This window comes from Mirounga leonina, unplaced genomic scaffold (genome assembly GCF_011800145.1).
Source record: "Mirounga leonina isolate KUSES-001 unplaced genomic scaffold, KU_Mleo_1.0 Mir_174, whole genome shotgun sequence".
In the NCBI taxonomy this organism is placed as follows: domain Eukaryota; kingdom Metazoa; phylum Chordata; class Mammalia; order Carnivora; family Phocidae; genus Mirounga; species Mirounga leonina.
Genome location: NW_023270451.1, coordinates 35,062,601 through 35,082,986, shown reverse-complemented (window position 1 = coordinate 35,082,986; position 20,386 = coordinate 35,062,601). Strand labels below are relative to the sequence as shown.

The 20,386-nt window shown below is 37.8% G+C and overlaps 1 protein-coding gene across 12 annotated transcripts in view; it reads right to left on the bottom strand.

The window, feature by feature from the left end:
- HDAC9 (histone deacetylase 9) overlaps nucleotides 1-20,386 on the bottom strand; it is an 899,218-nt gene that overhangs the window by 520,107 nt on the left and 358,725 nt on the right. The window contains exon 1 of one of the 12 annotated variants that reach the window (XM_035020698.1): nucleotides 1,295-1,401. The exons of the other annotated variants lie outside the window; for them this stretch is intronic. The gene's annotated coding sequence lies outside the window, so the exon portion shown is untranslated. Of the gene's footprint in view, nucleotides 1-1,294; nucleotides 1,402-20,386 lie in introns of those variants that run through there. 12 annotated transcript variants of the gene reach the window in all.

Here is a 20,386-nt window from a genome sequence, read left to right as displayed (position 1 = left end):
CTGTGCCTCTCTTCAACTTCATCCTTCTGCTCCCTCTACCCTTTGCCTATTCTCTCACATTTTGTACCCTCTACACCCCCAAACATATACAACAAAAAAGGGAAGGGAGTATTTATTTCCCCAAATTGTATCAACTTAATAAGGACTAAGAAACCATGATTATAAAATAAACATGGTAAAAATGAAAAAACAAATTAACATCTGCAGGGTTGCTTTAATATTTAGAAATACGAATATAAAATTTCTACCACTATGACAAGAACATAATAGGTACTCATTACCCTGTAGTAATTATTATTATAGCACATTATTATTTTTTAAAGATTTATTTATTTTTACATTAGAGAGAGAGAGCACATGAGCATGGGGAGCGGCAGAGGGAGAGGAAGAGAATCCTCAAAGCAGACTCCCCACTGAGCATGGAGCTGGCCTAGAGGCTGGATCTCACAACCCTGAGATCATTACCGGAACCCAAATCAAGAGTCAGACACTTAACCAACTGAGCCACCCAGACACCCCTTATAGTACATTATAAATACACACATCAAGAAGTGAATAATAGAGGGCCTACTTAGATTTCTGTATTCTGAACGGAGATAATGCCTGTTTCTCAAAATCAGCTATAATATTATAAAACAGAATATAAAAGCCACGAGTTTCTGCTATTTCCTAGAGGAAAAAAAAAATGAGTACATATATGTTAGATAAGAAAAATTAAAATGGAAATTTTCATCACTCTCCAGGCTGATAAACAAACCATTTGTATTCAGCAAGTCACTGATTCTTAACTGCAAAATAAGAAATGGAAATAATGAGCAAGAGGTGAGTAGTATGTGCCAGGCTATTTGCTATGCTTACTTTGTGAGGTCAAATCAGTATTTTTAAAAAGATTTTATTTATTTATTTATTTGGGAGAGAAAGAGCATGCAAGCAGGGGGAGTGGCAGGCAGAGGGAGAGGGAGAAGCAGGCTTCCCACGGAGCAGGGACCCCCGAAAGAGGCTGGATCCCAGGACCCTGGGATCATGACCTGAGTCGAAGGCAGATGCTTAACTGACTGAGCCACCCAGGCACCCCTAAATCAGATATTTTAATACGAGAAACAGGGATTAATAGCAACACTCACATGAAACACAGAACCTTCACTAGGTACAATGACATACATCTGTGTTTGCGATTTAATCACAACCTAGGAGTATCACCAATCCACAATGCAGTCTCCCCAGCTAATGTTTTCATTCCAAATGGCAGGGACTGTCTATTTAAAAATCAATAAGCTAATATTAGTTATCTCACCTGAAACTATAACAACGTCGTTTTTTTGGTTTTTTGTTTGTTTGTTTTTGTAATGAAGTGGAGACTGTTGTCTTCTTATTTTGGCTCTATCTGAAGTAAATTCTCAACAATACTTCCTGTAAGTAGAAGAGACCCCTTGAGAGCCAAATTCACTTATTTTAATTACAAGACATTACTTGGATAAAAATTTACTACTTTTTGACTCTTTAAATAATGAATAATTATGTGTTGACTTGATGGGACCCAACCCTACTTAAAGGAAACTAAAGTCTAGGAGTAATTAATATTCTGAAGGCTAAATCATAATAAATTTTCAAGCATAGGTTAATACTGTTCCCATTATAAGCTAGGGAGAAAACATTAGTAGGAAAGGACATTTAAAACTCTCAGGCATTTCATTTTATTTAAAACATGTAGTTGACCCTTGAACAACGTTGGTTTGAACTGCGTGGGTCCACTCATACATGGATTTGTTTTGATAAATATAGTACTATAAATTTAGTTTCTCTTCCTTATGATATTTAATTAACATATTCTTTCTCTAGCTTACTTTACTGGAAGAATACAGTATATAATATATATAACATACAGTATGTTACCTAAAACATATGTTTTAATCAACTGTTTATGTTATCAGTAAGACTTCTAGTCAACAGTAGGCTATTAGTAGTTATGTTCTGGGGGAGTAAAATGTTATATGTGGATTTTTGACTGCACAGGTGGTTGGTGCCCTAACCCCCATGTTGTTCAAGGGTCAAGTGTACTGTACTCGGAACAGGATCAACCACATACAGAGCACTCCATAAAAAAAAAAAAAGTAAGCCAATATGAGGGATAAGAAATGAGAACCCATACTTATTGTCAAGGTCTGTGCTAACATGGCTAGCTTTGTATCTCATGGGTGCAATACTAGTCATATTTTTAATAGTCAGTCATTAGGGTGAACCTAAAGTAGTCTTTTCACTACTTTCAAATGAATTATGGATTATCATAACATCTCAAGAACGTTTGAATCATTAAATATAGAGTATACTGGTTGTCAGACTTCCAAATGTATATGATTCAAATCAGTTGATAAGAAAAAGCAAGATTAGGGGTGCCTGGGTGGCTCAGTTGGTTAAGCGACTGCCTTCGGCTCAGGTCATGATCCTGGAGTCCCTGGATCGAGTCCCGCATCGGGCTCCCTGCTCGGCGGGGAGTCTGCTTCTCCCTCTCCCACTCCCTGTTTGTGTTCCCTCTCTCGCTGTGTCTTTCTCTGTCAAATAAATAAATAAAATCTTAAAAAAAAAAAAAGAAAGAAAAAGCAAGATTAAAATGGTACTCAAAATTATGAATGTGTGCCATTGAGTATAATGTACAGGCAGTCATGATATCTGATCAACTTTTCTAATAATAAGATCTATTAACTTGGAACTTTAACATAATTACCAATGTAGCATCATTCTTAGGAAATCAGACAGAAAAGACAGGAAGAACCTGATTTGTAAAAATCTTAAATGACTATTTTAAAAAAAAAACTTCCTCCAGGAATTACTATGTATCTCTGGGAGCAATTCTGACTTTCCAGAATAAAGTTTAACACAGTGGTGACCTGAATGAGAAGACAGTCGATACCCTGCCCACTCTTCATTCCAAGCACACTCTTGCCAGGATTTTCCTATGATCACAACAACGAGGTCCACTGACACAATCCATAAATGAAAACACATCCACTATCAAATATCTTTTGGGGTTCATTTTTCTTATGTTTTGTTTGTTTGTTTTGTTTCATTTTTTACCTTGCCTCATTTTTTCGTTCTTCAGAACCACTGTATCCCAACTGTATCTCAATGCTTTTTAAAATGTCTAGTTGCTTAGAGATGCTTGGGTGGCTCAGTTGAACTGAGCATCCGACTCTTGACTTTGGCCCAGGTCATGATCTCAGGGCCGTAAGATCGAGCCCGGTGTGGGGCTCCACGCTCAGTGCAGAGTCAGCTTGTCCCTCTCCCTCTGCTTCTCCCCCATTTGTTCTCTCTCTCTCTCAAATAAATTAATAAATAAAATCTTTAAAATGTCTACTTGCTGATCTTTCCTTCATTTCAGCAATCACTGCCTGTTCTTAGAGACAGACATTCACACACCATCCTCTGATGCCTTTGTTTACTTGCATACAAATCAGAAGTCCGTTTTCTTCCTGCCCCAAACCTAAGTACATATTACTGAACCATTCATGTCTATGCTTCTCCCCCCACACTACTTGTTTCATCTTTCTTTGTATCATATACCAAATACATAATTCAGTGTCTTTTTCTCTAATGTTCTTACTGGGAAAACTGCAGCAGCTAAAGTAACCCATCTGACCAAGTCCTTAAAAAATAGATTAGCCTCTGATCTGTTTTTAATTACAAGAGTTTCTTATATTTGTACAACAAGTATTCTTTCCTTTGACAAAAATTGATCCTTTCAAAGGGTTCTGGGAAGAAGGGTGTTGGGTGTTCAGGCAAAGAGAGCAGGACCAGTAGGGGCAGCGTGTAAGGGAAGGTCTGAGACCTGTAGGGCCAGGCACACCTGGCTGTTAATGTTCACTCTATAAACACCGTGATCTTGTGGCCCCGCAATAGACAAGTCCTTTGCATTCTAGCACTGTGTCCTTGAAAATATGCCATACTACTCCAGAAAAAAAATAAGATTAAGTAAGGGCTCAACATGATTAGGAAGGAATACTATTCCCCCCCTAATTATGAAAGAGTATTCTGGAAGAAAGGCATTTCTTTGTAATTCATTTTTTTAATCCTCCCATACCATTTTTTATCCTTTCATCACATCAATTTCGGATAGAGGAAGAGCAGAAAAACATCTCAAGTACTTAGTGCTGGAAGACAGCAGAAATCAAAACAAAAATACAAAACAATATCCAGATGGGGGACCATAGTTAAAAAGATAACCCTGGAATGTGGCAACAAGAGACACCCTGTAACAGTGCGACATGCATGGAGGCATCCTTCAGAGAACATCAGGGGCCATGGCTCCTCTCCTGTTTTCAGTTCAGACTCCTTCTCTTCTTGCCAAAAAGAACAGAATCTGATCATTTCTGTTGCTCCAACTTTACAGAGAAAATGGAGAGCAGGATCAGAACTAAAGAGGCTCTTGCCTACCTGATCATGCCTTGGGAATACACAATTTATAACAGGCATTCGATGAACATACTGGAGAAAAACTAACTCCTTTTAAAAATGGTAGCGGTAAAAAAAATAAAAATAAAAATGGTAGTGGTGAAGACTTGGCACTTAAAGTGACCCACAGGCAATTACAGACACACAGACTAATCATTTTTCTGCAAATAGTAGCAAGGTCTTGACATGAGGAATTTAACAACCAGACAAAACTCATCATGCCATAATGTGGCCCACTCAAAATAGAAACTCCAGTGTTCAGACTATGCAACGCAAGAAATCTAGGCCGGACTTAGCTCCACCTGGTAAAGGTGAGATAGGAACTGAAGATTCACATAAGAACTCCTCATTTGTCAAATATAATCTTACCTACTTCAATAGTAAGATCCATCATTGCATGGTTTATTAACACACATTAAATCATTTTATGATCTTCCTAAAGCCGTGAGTTAAGAAGAATTTTTCAAGGTTCTGGAATGGATGCTGGGGTAAAACCTGACTACTGGACACAAAAACTCTGCTATTTAGAGTAAACAGAGCCAAGTATAACCTTATAAATCCGTGCCATAGCATTCAGGAGTTCACAGCAGTGTTTGGTTAAGAATATGTGTTTGAGTCACCAACCCCAAAGTAATATCCAAGTAAGTGAAGTCCTTTATTTATACTTTTTGAACACCATGAAGGAAATGACAGGCCATTCCAATGCATGCCACAGCACGTCAGATATAACACAATAATTACATTACAGAGAAAATTCGTATTCTGTTAATATGCTGCCTAGATAACAAGTTTATGGGGCGATAGGGTTATCAGCAAACTGCTCAAAACCTATGTTATTTTGTAGCTTACCATCTTCATCATCAACATTATCATCATCTAATATTATCGTTAAAATTTATAATTGTTCACTGAGGAAATATGTTGGACCCCTCCCACCCTGACCTCCCAAACCAAAAGCTACAGTTCAGCTTGGCCAGAGGCTGTCACAGTGGATGGATAAACACACAAGACAATAGAAAGGACTCTCCGTGGAGGAATGGTGGGTGCTGAGCCCATGCTGAGAGAGGTGGAGCCCTGGGGCAAGGGCTGCATTTCAGGGGGGCCTTGGAGGAAGAGCATCTTTCCATTAGCCAACAACAGGTAAACAAGGCTGGGCGCAAGCACCGGTGGTGAGGGACGGGCTGACTTCATGGAGGCACTGGTTTTTAGTTTCTTAAATACAGTCAACCATGGCTCCTACAGGCAATGTAGCAGCCCGATTCAGAGCTTTTTCCTTTCCCTTTCTTACTGAAAGTTACCGTATTTCTACTCTTCTGGTTTCCTCTGCTAGGAAAAAATCATACACGAACCAGCATCCACTTTATGTTCTTATTATCCCCTGTTTACCAATCATGTTTGATTTCATTTTTGTTACAGGAACATGAGTTGTCGCAGGACAGATGGACCATCTTAAACTCCCTTCATTTTCTCTCACTCAGTCCACGGCGCTGACACACAGCAGGTCTTTCCTCAGCCGACCACAAGCGCCTCAGACAGACTCCTCCAGATCTAGCCCCGGGATGCCTCTTTTTCTTCCTACTCACCCACCCTTTCTAGAAACTGTCCAGCCCATGGACATCAGGAAGCCCATGGCCCATAGGACGGGGGAAGGCACTGATCCCTTTGCAGGAGCAGCTTGCCTGGCTTTAAATATTTCACGAGGTCTCTGACTGAACTTCAGCGATAACATCTCGTTATCTTAGAGGCAGAATGGTGAGGGGAGAAGCCCACAACTACATGGCATTCCAGCTTTAGGACCTGGGGCAAGTCAGCCTCAGTTTTATCTACATATTGGCTATTATCATATATCCCTAACAGAGGTGTTGCTTTGATGACATATATAATGTCTACCACAAACATCGGTACACAGTAGTTGATCAGTAAAGTAGTAGCTAGTTATTATGTCTTATCCCTCGATATCATTTACTTTTATCTTAAACAAAATGCAAACAAGTTGGTCAGCAACAGATCAAAAGAAAAAAATAGAAAGAGGGTAAGAGTGTTGCTAGAAACAGGCAATTTTAATTTTAAAAAAATCAGAGGTCAATTCATGAAATTAAGGATATGGAAAACCTTCATTAATATTATGAAGATTTATAACAATAAATTAGCTGATTTACAACTTCTCTAAGCCTTGTAATCTAGTATAAGTGAGGATACACAGGCCTTCTTACACACTCCAATATTATGTAATATAATAAACTATTAGCATGTTACATGATATTAAAATGTTAATGATAGCCTTGAGTGACGGTTATGCGCTCCATTTAAGAAATCATAGATGAATGGGGCACCTGGGTGACTGAGTTAAGGATCTGACTCTTGATTTTGGCTCAGGTCAAGATCTCAGGGTTGTGCGATGGAGCCTGGCGACAGGCTCATGCACTGGGTGTGGAGTCTGCTTAAGATAAAAAAAAAAGATTCTCTCTCTCCCTCTCCCCATCCCACCCACTCCCGCTCTCTCTAAAAATAAATATTCTTTTTTAAAAAAGAAATCATAGATAAAAGACAACAAGGAAAAATTAATACTGAGATAAGTTTTGTCCAAGGGTAGAAAAAAATCAGTATTTAATATTAATATCCTTCTTCACTTGATAAGCAAATTCTAAAATTTGTATGGAATAGCAAAGCTCCAAGGAAAGTCATGGCAATTTTGAAGATCAGAATGGGAACATGGGCCTTACTGTCCTTCAAGACGCTTCTGGTAAGTTATTGTAAATAGAATGCATTATTGGTTCAGATATAAACTACTATGTAAGATAACAGAATAGAGCAACAAAGAATAGGCCCACTTATGTATGACAACTTTACATATGGCAGTTCTAGGACCCCAGAGAAGTGGAGATCTTCAATAAACAGTGCTAAGATAGTTGGTTCTCTATGTTAAATTATAACAACCCTAGAAATTAGATCTTTATATTAAACTACACACACATACACACACACTCACAAAATTAACTCCAAGTTGATTAATGAGCTATACACAAAGAGCAAACTTTAAAAAAAATTAGAAAAAAAATGTAAAAGAGTGTGTTCAAACCTCAGATTAGGGATAGAAATGCTCAATCAGACACAGAAAACACAAATCATTACAAAAAAGATGGATAAATATGACATAAGAATATAAATGTTGTGTAAACAAACCATTAAAAAAGAAAATTAATGATACATCGAGAGAAAACATTTACAGTACATTTAATCAGCCAATGTTTAGTATTCAGAATATAATAATAATTTTTACAAAGCAGTTAGAAAAGATACAACCAATAACAAAGCAGACAAGAGATAAAAACAGGCATTCACTGAAAAGGAAACACTAATGTACAATCTATATATAAGACATGCTTAAGATGACTAGTAACCGGGGAATAAAAAATTAATCCCTAACAAGATACAGTTATAAATCCAGGAGATAGGTAAAAACTGAATCTAATAATACCAAATATTAATAAGACTGTTGAAAAATAAGAACTCTTACATATTGACAGTGTAAGTTTATTTTGTCACAAACATTTCATTTAATGAAGGCTAGATTTTTCTGAAGAATTACCATTTGAAGTGGCAAAACTTTGTGTTTTCTAAGGCAACTAAATATTCATAAAATCCTAAGCAGAATCTTGGCTAAGCTTACCTTTCTCTTTTTCTTTTTTGGCTTAGTTTAAACTAAATGTATTCTTTTCAAGATTTTCTCATTTTAATTCTGCTATCAACAATGAGAAATTACTATGGCACCTGAAATAAAAGCTGATTTCCAAATTAAGTAATGAAACATAAAAGGAAAGAGCTAATGTGCAGCCCATCATCTTGAGAGTGCAGCATAGAATTAGTAAATGCATAAATTGCACTTAAAAGTACAGTTTCTTTTTCAAAAATGATTACTACTTTAAGGAAAGCTTCATGTCTGTTGATAGCCCTCAGGCAACTAAAGTATTGACTGATCTTTGTCTCTAGTTTCAAAAGCAAGAACTGTTAAATGCAGAAACAGTCATGATAGGCAAACATATTTTTAACTTAACAAAATGAAAACTACTGAAACCGTTATTTAAAATATCTGAATAAACAGAACACTGGCAGAAAGGGCAGAAGGTAGTTATGCTCCATGGAAGGTTATTAAAAGAACAAAGAAAATTTATAATTACTCTAAAGTTCTCTTGATTTTTGTGAATGTTTGAAGATCAATATAATTTAAGAATAATGCAAATATTAAAAAACCAACATAACATCAAATTCAGAAAATCACACTTTTGTAATCTGTGAAGTGATAAGACACTCACCAGTTTGAAGTTTTGAAGATTCATGAATACTAGGAAGTGTGACCAGAAATGAATTTTGAGACCATCTTAAAGCTCTTCAATTACAAACACGTATTTTACTAGTAAAGAACTATCTTCTCCATATGGACAAAATTTGACCTTAATAAATACCCCATCTCAATCATGCTTTGTAAATAAATAGAGTCTTCTGATTCCTGAAATAAATAAATATGGAGAAGTATGGTTTGTTTGCTTATTTATATATAAAACGAATTAACTCCTCTGTCAGCCTTGGTTTAGAAACTTTGACACATTGGCTATTGGGCTTCCTTGGACAGCTTTTAGCCACACCTGTGGTCAACTATTAAAACTCTCAGTTCATGTGGGCCAACTCAGTTCTCAGAGGCTATAATTATTTCCCTTACATTCAGGTTCTTGGGGAACTCAAGTAAGATAATATACTAGCCAGAACTGACTACAATCTAACTAATTACTTGAAGCTATGGAATGAAAGAAAGATTCATCAGAAGGGATGTTACTGCTCTCTCTGGAGTCGGAGAAAGCATGGAGTACAGTGGTTAGCACTGTCAGTACCCACCTAAGCTGAGCTCTGGGGACAGGGTGTTTAGACCCAAGCACTGGAGAATTCCTATAATAAGGCATAGGAAGTCCTATTTTTCTTAGCAGCAGAATGTTTTCCCAGGAATTATTAGGTGACTATTTGAAAACTGATTTGGCATGGGAGAAGAGACCTCCAGGTGGCAAACTTAATAGCAAAACCCTGAAAACAAAAGAAGCGTTTAGCTAACTGCAGGCTTTGCTTTTCTAGGTAGGAATACAAAACTGGAGCCAGAGTTTAATTGTTCAAAACAATACAATATATTCCAGGGGCTGTGTGGACAAAGAATGAAAAAAACAAAGCAACAAAAAAAAAAGAGAGAGAGAGAGAGAGAGAGAGAAAGGGTTATTGGCTATTAGGAAGGAATATTGGGGAAGAAGTAAGATATTTAAGGGGGATTTTTTAAATGAAGTTTTACTGTATGGTACTTGTTAGGCTCTCCTCTCTTACTCAATAGCAGTCTGAAATACTAATGCTTTAAACCTGAAAGTGTAAGGAGTTAAATTTGCCTTTTTGGGGAATTACAACAATGTCCAGATACTGTCATACGGGGTTTGGGGACAGATCCGAGGCTCTCTGTGGTGGTCTTGCCACATCTGTGCTCCACAGGGCCAGATCCATCCAGTCATGTTATTAAACATTCAAACCATATAACTAACAAGCATGGGTTTCAGTCAACATTCTACCATCATCCTTCTAATTATAATCTGGTTTCCCAGAATTTGCTGGTCAGGGATCATGGGGGTCTTGTCCCCTGGAATAATACATTTCATTGAGACTATTCATTTGACATTCTGGTTGAATAACCATTTGTCTTTGTGGTTATCGCTTATGTGAATTTGCCAAGGTAATGCCATCCTGAGGGGACATGCTAACAGACCCTTGTGGTTGATATGGCTACCTATACCAAACAATCTTTAATCAGGGTTTTCTATAAATATTACCCCTGCAGAGTGACATAATTTAAATGTGATACCTGCTTCTTCCATTTAAAATTCAACAGCATCCAAAATCAAAATTAAAAAGTTCAAATTTGGGCTGTAATAGAGAGAATTCTAGATTTCAAAGAATTGGCCTATTACCCATAACGGAAACCAAACATGCAATGGGAGGTTTGCCTTATAAATACATAGTTTTTATGAGTTTCAAGAGACAAGACCTAAACTGTGCTACAGAAAAAACACATGTAAAGGGACTCCATTGCGTATCATTTTATAACAGGACATTCCTCAGTAGGACATTTTAATTTTAAGGTCACACAGAGCTACATGCAGAAGAAATAATGCTGAAATCACAATGGGATGCTCCAGAATACTAGTGATCTTGGTGGATTTTGCTGATATTTTGTTGTTTATGACTGACATTACAGAAGCTAGAGCCTAACACAGTCATTCCAGAAGAAAATTTCCCTGCAATGAACAAAGCCCTTTTGTGCTGCTGGTAAAACATGACTCCACTAAGGCAATTAGCTGTTTTAAAAATAAACTAATTCATTTTGGAGATCTGATGTATAATTATGCAGCTGCATGGACTGGGGAGGCATGGTGACTGGCTGGAGTGCTAGTAAAATTAGAAAAAAATTAAAAAAGCATCTCCATGCTGACAGCTAAAGCATTGATTTAATGTCCAATTGCCACCTTTGCATTATGAGGAGCTACAAAACGAACCTCTTACTTAATACCAAAAATTTCTGATGATGATAGTAGGTTATCTCCAGGGACAGAGGGGATGGTAACTAAAAATATTTATCCAAAGCCTTGCTTCAAAGAAGCTTGGCATTCTCTGTAAAATCAACTCTTACATCTCCACAAAAATATGACTCAGAGAATTTAACTCACTCATTCCATTGACAGAACTGTTCTGTACTACTTGTAGAAGCAGAACATTTGGTGACATGACACTTGTGTGGGTTCAGGGGCAGTGACCAGAAGAGGAAATGGCTCTTGGTCCATTTTCAGAGATTTGTTCTTAAGGCAGCAGCTTCCTTGGGTGGGAAGATCAAGGCCTGGCCATTAACCACAGCAGGATCCTTCCCAGTTTTGTTGGGCAAAAGGCTCTACCTGATCCTGACATTGAACCTGACCTCCCCTGCAACCTCAGCTTCCACAAAACCCACAGGGTAAATTCACACCACTTGATGAACGTTATTTTAAAATTCTAGTAACACTTAATTTGACTGCCTTTCAATTACATTACATACTTCCCACAAAGTGAAGACAGCAATATTTGCACACTGTGTCCTTATAGCTTCATTCTGTTGGTCCTTCCTTTTTTTTACCTTTCTTTCTTTCCTCACTCCCTGCCGCTATGTCCTTCCCTCTCCCCAACCTTTCCTCTCCTCTTCTTCCTCCCTCCTTTCCTTCCCAGTCTCCACCTACCCTCCTTTCTCCATCAGACTCATAGCATATTCACTCATTTTCCTTCCTCTGAGCATTCCAGATTCTTGCTATGAATCATGTTAAATATCACTGTTTTGGCATCTCTGACTTTCAGGTTTCTAGTGTTGCTCTTATTAAGAAGTAGTTCTCTAATATCCTGAAACTAGAGAATAGGAACTTCAGCTCAAGGTAAACATATAAAATAATCTTTATCTATTTCAAACTTGCTTTTGAATTATGTGAGAATGTAAAGGTTTATTAAAATTTGGAGATGAATCTGCCTCACTGCCCCAAAGGAAAAAAACTGTAGTTCAAAGACAATAAAATGTGTACAAATAAAAGAATATATTAAAATTCTATGGTTATAAAATGTTAGTTCCTCAGTATCATTTTAATATATTCTAAAAATTAGATGCAACCTTTATTTCTCCAAATTTCATTTCCCTAGGTCTCTGATTTCATCAGCTAAGCAGAACCTTCCCCAGATGACTGTGGCTAAAGTCTCTCAGAGGAACACAGATGCTGCAGGGGCAGCTAAGGGGGGCTACCTGCAATGGGAAAGAACAACTCCGCCTCAAATGTTGCTGATATTTTGTTGAACACTTTATTTAGATCATGTAAAGCTTACAGAAAAGATATAAGAATAATGCAAAGAACTTCACATGCCTTACATGCAGATTCACCAATTTTTATCATTGTGCCGCAATATATTGCTGTTTTAAAATTTAACTTACACGGAATGTTTCCATACATGCATCCACAAAAAAGTTGGGAGGTATTACCAAGGCTCAATATCAGTGTCAGACAGAAAGACAGAAATAGCCTTCCCCAGGCAAATATTGGGATGCCATCCCCTTCCTCAATGTCTTCTTAGAAGGCCTAAAATAATACCGGGTAAGAAGCTGAGAAGCTCTAGGGCCTGGGAGTTAAGACCCAGTTATTTTATTTCTGCCTTTTAAGTGATATGTGTGAAACACCATAAATTCATACAGGAACCTTCTTACTTACTCTATGTTATTTACTGCACAACTGATACAACATAAGATCCCTCTTAGACTCTACCCAAGGAGCTCAGAGAGTTTGATTTTTGAAGTTTTTAAAGACCATTTAAAACTATTTGAAATAATTTCACCCACAGGTTGATCCATCAGCATGAAGCTCTACGAAAACATTATAACAAAGCTCTAATCAGTGAGAAGTAAACCAATTATATATTACAATAGCTATGAACAATTACACATGCTGTCCATGAAGAACTATTGCAGGAGAGAAGTCGAGGTTGCCAGAGAAAACTGGGCACATCTTTGGATGCTACATTCACCTCAGAATTTACCAAATGAATTCCTCCTTATAAGGGCAGAAGTCATTTTAGTGGCTTATGCTATGGTTTGACTTGTGCAACATGTTTCAGACCTGGGGCTGCTGGTCGATACATATGTGCACATGGGAACGTGGGTTATGAGTAAACAGATGAGTGGAGAAGAACTATTGTCCCGTAGAGATATGTGAGACTGATGTGTATATAGATCCTGTCAATTGAGCAGAAAATGGAATTGGTTGGGTCTTATAAAAGGATGAGGCAAAAATAAGTAGCCTGAGAACGCCAGAGGTATGTATGCCTCCTGCTAAGGTTCCATCATACTCACCACACATTGTTTCCTCTCAGCCTGGTAAAATAATCTGCTGAGCTCTGCAAACATAGAGCTGGCAGCGATCATGAGAAAGGGTGACCCAAGAGCACAGGGATAAAAGCTGTGGCAAATCCCCAGCACCTTTCTTTGAATGGGTATGTGCTTCTGGGACCAGAGATTCAGCCAGTCCAGTGATCTTAGCTCCCCACAACCCAAAAGATACTGATTACTTAACTTTGTTCTCCCTGGCTTTGATATTCCTCAGACAGGTGCATCTGTCTAGATTGCTGTGCGTATGGATGGTTGTGCATCAAAGATGGTTTGAAAATTGCAAATTGGCCTTAATTCATGCATTTGTTCAATGAGTACCCAGTAAGTACCCCAGGCACTGCTCTAAACATCTGGGATAGGCTGGAGACAAAATCCATGCTTATATTCTAGTGGGGGGGGGGGGGCAGAAAACAATAAACAGGTACACAAAGAAGTGGGATTCCAGATAGTGATCATTGCAACATTGAAACAAAACGCGGGTAATGGGATATAGAGTAACTTAGGAGGCAGGGACCATTTAGAAAGGGTGACAGAGCAGGCATCTCTCTTGAGCTGAGATCCCAAATCATGAAGAAGCAAGCCTTGTAAATATGTAGGAAAGGCACATTCCAGGCAAAGGGAACTGATCTCAACAACCAGGGGAACTACAGCCCAGAAAGGAGTGGCAAGAGGGAAAGACAATGCTCTTGGACAGAAGAGCAATCCTTGCAGAGCACCTGTCAATCCTTGCAGAGCATCTGACAATCCTTGCAGAGCATCTGTCAATCCATGCAGAGCACCTGTCAATCCGTGCAGAGCACCGCAACAAAACACAGAGAGAGTTTAAAGGGCTGGGGATGGGGCGGGGTGATGGGGCCTTTAAGTGGGAAGGAACTGCCTGGCCCTGCAGAGCAGGTCCCGGACCATGCTGGGGCAGTGCCTGTCTGGGTGGCAGCTAATCAGAGACAAACCCAGAGGTGAATAGATTAGAGGAAGCTGTCCGAATATTATCTGTGCCATTTCTTACCATGGAATTTGATTTGAAAACTGCCAGTAACAATCTTCTCTTGGAAGTAGGCAGGGATAGATAGTATAAATAAATACAATCTAAAAGCAAAAACAGGACTGAAAATCAAATCTTCCAGCAAAAGGCAGCAAAAGCAGGGCTTCAAATCAAATCTTCAGGTCTAGAGAAGTCCATGGCAATTACAGAACACCATCCACAGCAGAGCAGCAGTATAGACAGAAGTACTGGCTGGACCTGTTAGAGGTCTCAGGCTGCTTTGTGTTAGCAGCAGAATTTAAAACACAGGAATGGGCTTTAGAAAACCAGAATCCAAACAGTCATTTACGGATTATTTTTAAAAGGCACCCAAATTAGCATGTCTAAACTACTTGAGTCTTCCTAGCATCTCTTTATCCCACTCCCACATCCTTCTGGTAATAGTCTTTGATTTTCTCTCCATGGGGTGGATACCTAACGGTACCCCCAACCCAGTGACCAAGTAATGAAACTAAACAGCAGGCACCTGACCTTAGCTGAACAAATCTCAGTCTCTCTCCAGGAATTTGAAACCAGCACAGAACACAGCATGTGCAAAGGCCCAGAGGTGGAAAAGGTTGGGAGCTGAGTTCTATTTGGATGGCATTCCAGAGAGAAGGTCCAGAGAGCCCGGCTGCCAAGTTCTCACCTAATTCATTTTCCTAGTAGATACTCAGTTGGCCATATTGATTTCTGTTGCTGACAGCAGAAAAATCTTTAGCTAATATCATTATCAGTGTTTATAAATGTTATCCTGCTTTGTTGTCAGGACAGTAGACTTGAGGGCAGGACACATAACCTCCAAATTACTTGAAAGAGATGGAATACTGGATAAAACCCAAAAGATACAGTGTGAAAAGCAGGAAAGCTGTGGTTAAGACTCGACTGCCTGGGTATCAAATACAGGGATGGTCAGGCCACCTGGAGGTAAGGCAACATTATATGCCAAAAGCGCATTCAGTTCATCTGCAAATATTTATCAAAATACCTACCCTATGCCAGGCACCTACCCTATTGTCAGTAGCTGGAAATACAGCAGTAAACAGGGGAGGAAAGGTCCTTCCTCTCTTCAAATTTCCATTTTTAGACTTTGACTCAACAGAAATTTTGCTTACATACTTTCTCTGTCAATTATTTGACAGAGAGTTTCCACCTGATAAGCATATGATCCACAAACTTCAGAGTAGTCAAGCTAACTGGAAATCACTCAGGGATACTGTAGAGACAAACTCCTGCTTCAGGTATTCTGGTAGGTAAAGGAAATGAAAGTTCTCAAACTTAAGTATAAAGAGTAAAAGTAATAATAATGGCAACTGGGTAAACATGCAGATTCCAGGGGCTTTATTTCTCTGGAGTCTGATTCTGGGAGGTATGAGAACCAGGTCTTTGCACTGGTAATGAATGCTGCAAATCAGGGGTTAAGCAAACTATGGCAAATGTAACCCTCTGCCCAGTTTTCCAAATATAATTGGAACACAGACACGCCCATTCGTTTGATACCATTTGATTGTTTTCCTGTAAAAAGCAGAGGGGTACGTGCACCCCGATGTTTATAGCAGCAGTGTCCACAATAGCCAAACTATGGAAAGACCCAAGATGTCCATCGACAGATGAATGGATAAAGAAGATGTGGTATATATATACAATGGAATACTATGCAGCCATCAAAAGGAATGAAATCTTGCCATTTGCAATGACGTGGATGGAACTGGAGGGTATTATGCTGAGTGATATAAGTCAATCAGAGAAAGACATGTATCATACGATCTCACTGATATGAGGAATTCTTAATCTCAGGAAACAAACTGAGAGTTGCTGGAGTGGTGGGGGGTGGGAGGGCTGGGGTGGCTGGGTGATAGACATTGGGGAGGGTATGTGCTATGGTGAGTGCTGTGAATTGTGTAAGACTGTTGAATCACAGACCTGTACCTCTGAAACAAATAATACAGTATATGTTAAAAAAAAAAACAAAAACAAAAAGAAGATAGGAATGGAAAAATGAAGGGGGGGAAATCAGAGGGGGAGATGAACCATGAGAGACTATGGACTCTGAGAAACAAATTGAAGGTTCTAGAGAGGAGGGGGTGGGGGGATGGGTTAGCCCGGTGATGGGTATTAAAGAGGGCACGTACTGAATGGAGCACTGGGAGTTATATGCAAACAATGAATCATGGAACACTACATCAAAAACTAATGATGTAATGTATGGTGATTAACATAACATAATAAAATAAAAAAACAAAAACAAACAAACAAAAAGCAGAGTCCAATAGTGACAGAGACTGTATGGACCACAAAGCCTGAAATATTTACTATCTGAACCTTTATAGACAAAGTTTGTCAATGCATGCCTTGAGAGATTCTCAAGCAGGCTATCTAACGTCTCTCGTGAAAGCTCCTTCTACCTCTGGATACCCAAGGAAACATAAAGATCATCTTTGCAAATTATAGTAGCTTAAAATCAATAATGTCTTTTTTTGATTCTACAGTTTTAAGAAATAACATACTTGTTTTAGAAACCATAGAGCATTTATAAAAGCACTACTAATTAGAGACACCAGAGATCACCTCGATTAAATTTGACATATTTCCTAATAGTCCTCCTTGTAAATGCTTTATTAAATGCAAGGAGACACATATGTAGGTGACATAATTTTATTCTCCAAGTTGATATTACCTATAATTCATTACTTCTAAAATAAATGAAATGAGTAATACACCTGTAAGTGCTGAGTTCTCCCCCCATTAAACTGAGCTATACACTGGAAGGGATTGTAACTCACTCAATTTAATTTTCACAGCAACCAGGATCCAGCCTGGTATTTAGTTGGGACTCGTAAAATGTTGATAGAATGAATGATAAAGAAAGCTACTAGACAGTTATGTTCTTACACAGGTCCTATTTGTGGGAACTTTGTGAATTGCCCTCATTCATGAAATACAATGTGGTACCATTAGGTTGTTACTATTGAACACCTACACACTTTCTCTTGCTCTTGTAAGCTCCTTGTTAGATGTGTCACCCTTTAAAATATGCTTTTTTCCTTGTTAATGTAAGTTTTTCAAGGTCAACCCACAGTTTCCTAAAATAACACTATATCTGGTGTTTCCCAGAAATAGCATATACAAATACGACATTTAAAACTGCTCTTTGATTTATGAGATTTGTACTTGATGGTGAATAATAGTGAGAAGTTCTCAAATTTGAACATGAAAATGCAGTGCTCTTCTCTAAAATGAAAGTGGCAGAATATTATAATAAGCTACCACTCTTCCTCTGTCAACACTGTAACTCTGTCGATATATGATCACATATACATAAGTAGCCTAGCAAACAAATCTTCTCAGCTCCTTTTCATGGGTTTTGATTTAGTCACACTGGCCCGTGGAGTAAAACTAGAAGTTACAAAAACCTGGTGGTCATCTATGGGAAAACTCCAAGGCCACCACAACTATGCTTGGGTCTGATTCATTATAGAATAGATTATTATAAAGTTTGGGGGAATGGCAGGGTGACTAAGAAGCATAAACAAAAATCTGGAATAAGAGAGATACCCAGGGTAACAATGATCTCATCTTTCTAAACACATATGTATAGTCTGACAATACAGAGATTTGCTTTAAATTTACTTTTGTATCATCTGTTCCCCACCTATAGGGTAGTCTGGAGACACAAACAAAATGAAAAATAACCCAACACTTTGAAAGTGAAGATAACTCAGGAATCATTAAGCACTAAATAAGGTTAATGGTATTTTCTCATCTTTACAGATTCCATTCAATTCATCATTCATGAATTGATTTTTGTGAGAAATAAATACCCATTCCTACCACATGTCAGGCTCTTTGCTAACCTTTTGGGATAAAACAGACATCATACACATCCTCATGGAGTTTATATTCTAACCAGGAAAAGAGATATTTAAAAAATTTACACCTCCTAATAGCTAAAACTAAAACAATGTGAACAACAAAATATGTAAAATAATGTTGAATTGTAACACAAAGAATTAAACAGGAATATAAAAGAAGACAAAGCAAACACTTCAAACATATTACAGAAGGGTTTTGTTAGGAAAAGAAAAAGGAAAAATTTAAATAAAATGGAAAAATTCCTAGAAAGGCAAAGCATATGAAACTGATACACGAATAACTAAGAAAATCTGAACAGTTACAAAACCATTAAAAAACTGAACTCATAATTAAAAATTTTCCACAAAGAAAAGTCCAAGCTTCATCAGTAAATTGTACCAAAAAATTAAAGAAGAAATAACACTAAATTCTTCCAGAAATTGAAAATTTAGGAAACACTGACCAACTCACTATGTAGATATGTCTCTTATACCAAATCTAACTAGAGGATTCCAAGACAGGAAAACTATAAACTAGCTTCATTCATGAAGACAGAAACAAAAATCAGAAAACTGAAGAACTGAAATCCAGAAAAAAATAAAAAGGATAGGTACAGGTCTGTGATTCAACAGTCTTACACAATTCACAGTGCTCACCTCTGAAACAAATAATACATTATATGTTAAAAAAAAAAAAAAAAGAAGATAGTAGGAAGGGAAAAATGAAGGGGGGGAAATCAGAGGGGGAGATGAACCATGAGAGACAATGGACTCTGAGAAACAAACTGAGGGTTCTAGAGGGGAGGGGGTGGGGGGATGGGTTAGCCTGGTAATGGGTATTGAGGGCACGTACTGTATGGAGCACTGGGTGTTATACACAAACAATGAATCATGGAACACTACATCAAAAACTAATGATGTAATGTGTGGTGATTAACATAACATAATAAAAAAAGATAGGAGACCAAAAATTAATTAATTAATTAATTAATTAATTTTAAAAAAGGATAGCTTTAATTTCTGTCTTTAATAGTTATAGGAATCTTCAGGGAAATTCTTATTAAAACCCAAACCATATCCCCACTGGCATAGCTAAAATTACAAAGCCTGATGACACCAAGTATTGACAAGGAAGTAGAGGCACCAGCCCTCTCATGCCATGCCAGTAAGACTGTAGATTGATACAACCACTCTAGAAAACTGTTTGACATTGAGTGTTAAGTTTCAATAGACTCATACCCTATGCCATGACAATTCATAGGGTTAAAAACAGTATTCCTCAAGGTACACGAACAAGCACATTCTATATCAGAGTTATTCATAATTGGTCAGAACTGGACATAACCAAAATACCTATCAACAGTAGAGTGGGTCAATTAATTCTGACACAATGATGAGTGGATACTATAGAGCAATGAAAATTAACAAACTAAAGTTAAAAACAACATTGTGGATGAATCTCACAAACTTGGAGGGAAAAGTCTGGTCACAAAACAATGTACACCATCTAATTACACGTATGTGTCATATAAAAACAGGCAAAATGAAATGACACTGATGGAAATCAAAGCAGAGGTTACTTATAGGGAGGAGGGTGGAACAGGGATTGAGAGGGCTACATTACAAAGTGCTTCATCTGCGAGGTTGTAACTAGAATATATTCACTGAGCACTTTTCTGCATGTGGGTTTTACCCCATTAAAAAAAGTGAAAAACAACCCAAAAAAAGGTCCTTTTACCAGCACATTTTAATAACAATAATAAGGTGAACCTGGTACCAGAATAATTTTATTATGCAGGTATATATAAAGAATAGATGAGAACAGGAAGCCTAGATATGAGAAAAAGGGTAAGAGGCTGCAACAAATAATCTATTTATCAGGGACAGATGAAATGCTGGGGGGTGACTGTGGATATGGAATTGCCAGAACATCATTACTTGAAAGGTTAAGATCTATCTTTTTATGACAAATTTATAATGTCCAGCCTATTCTTTTTTAAATGCTAAGATTAGATGCTTCAAACTCTGAGGTTTCTGATGATAGATAGATAGATAGATAGATAGATAGATAGATAGATAGATAGATAGATAGATAGA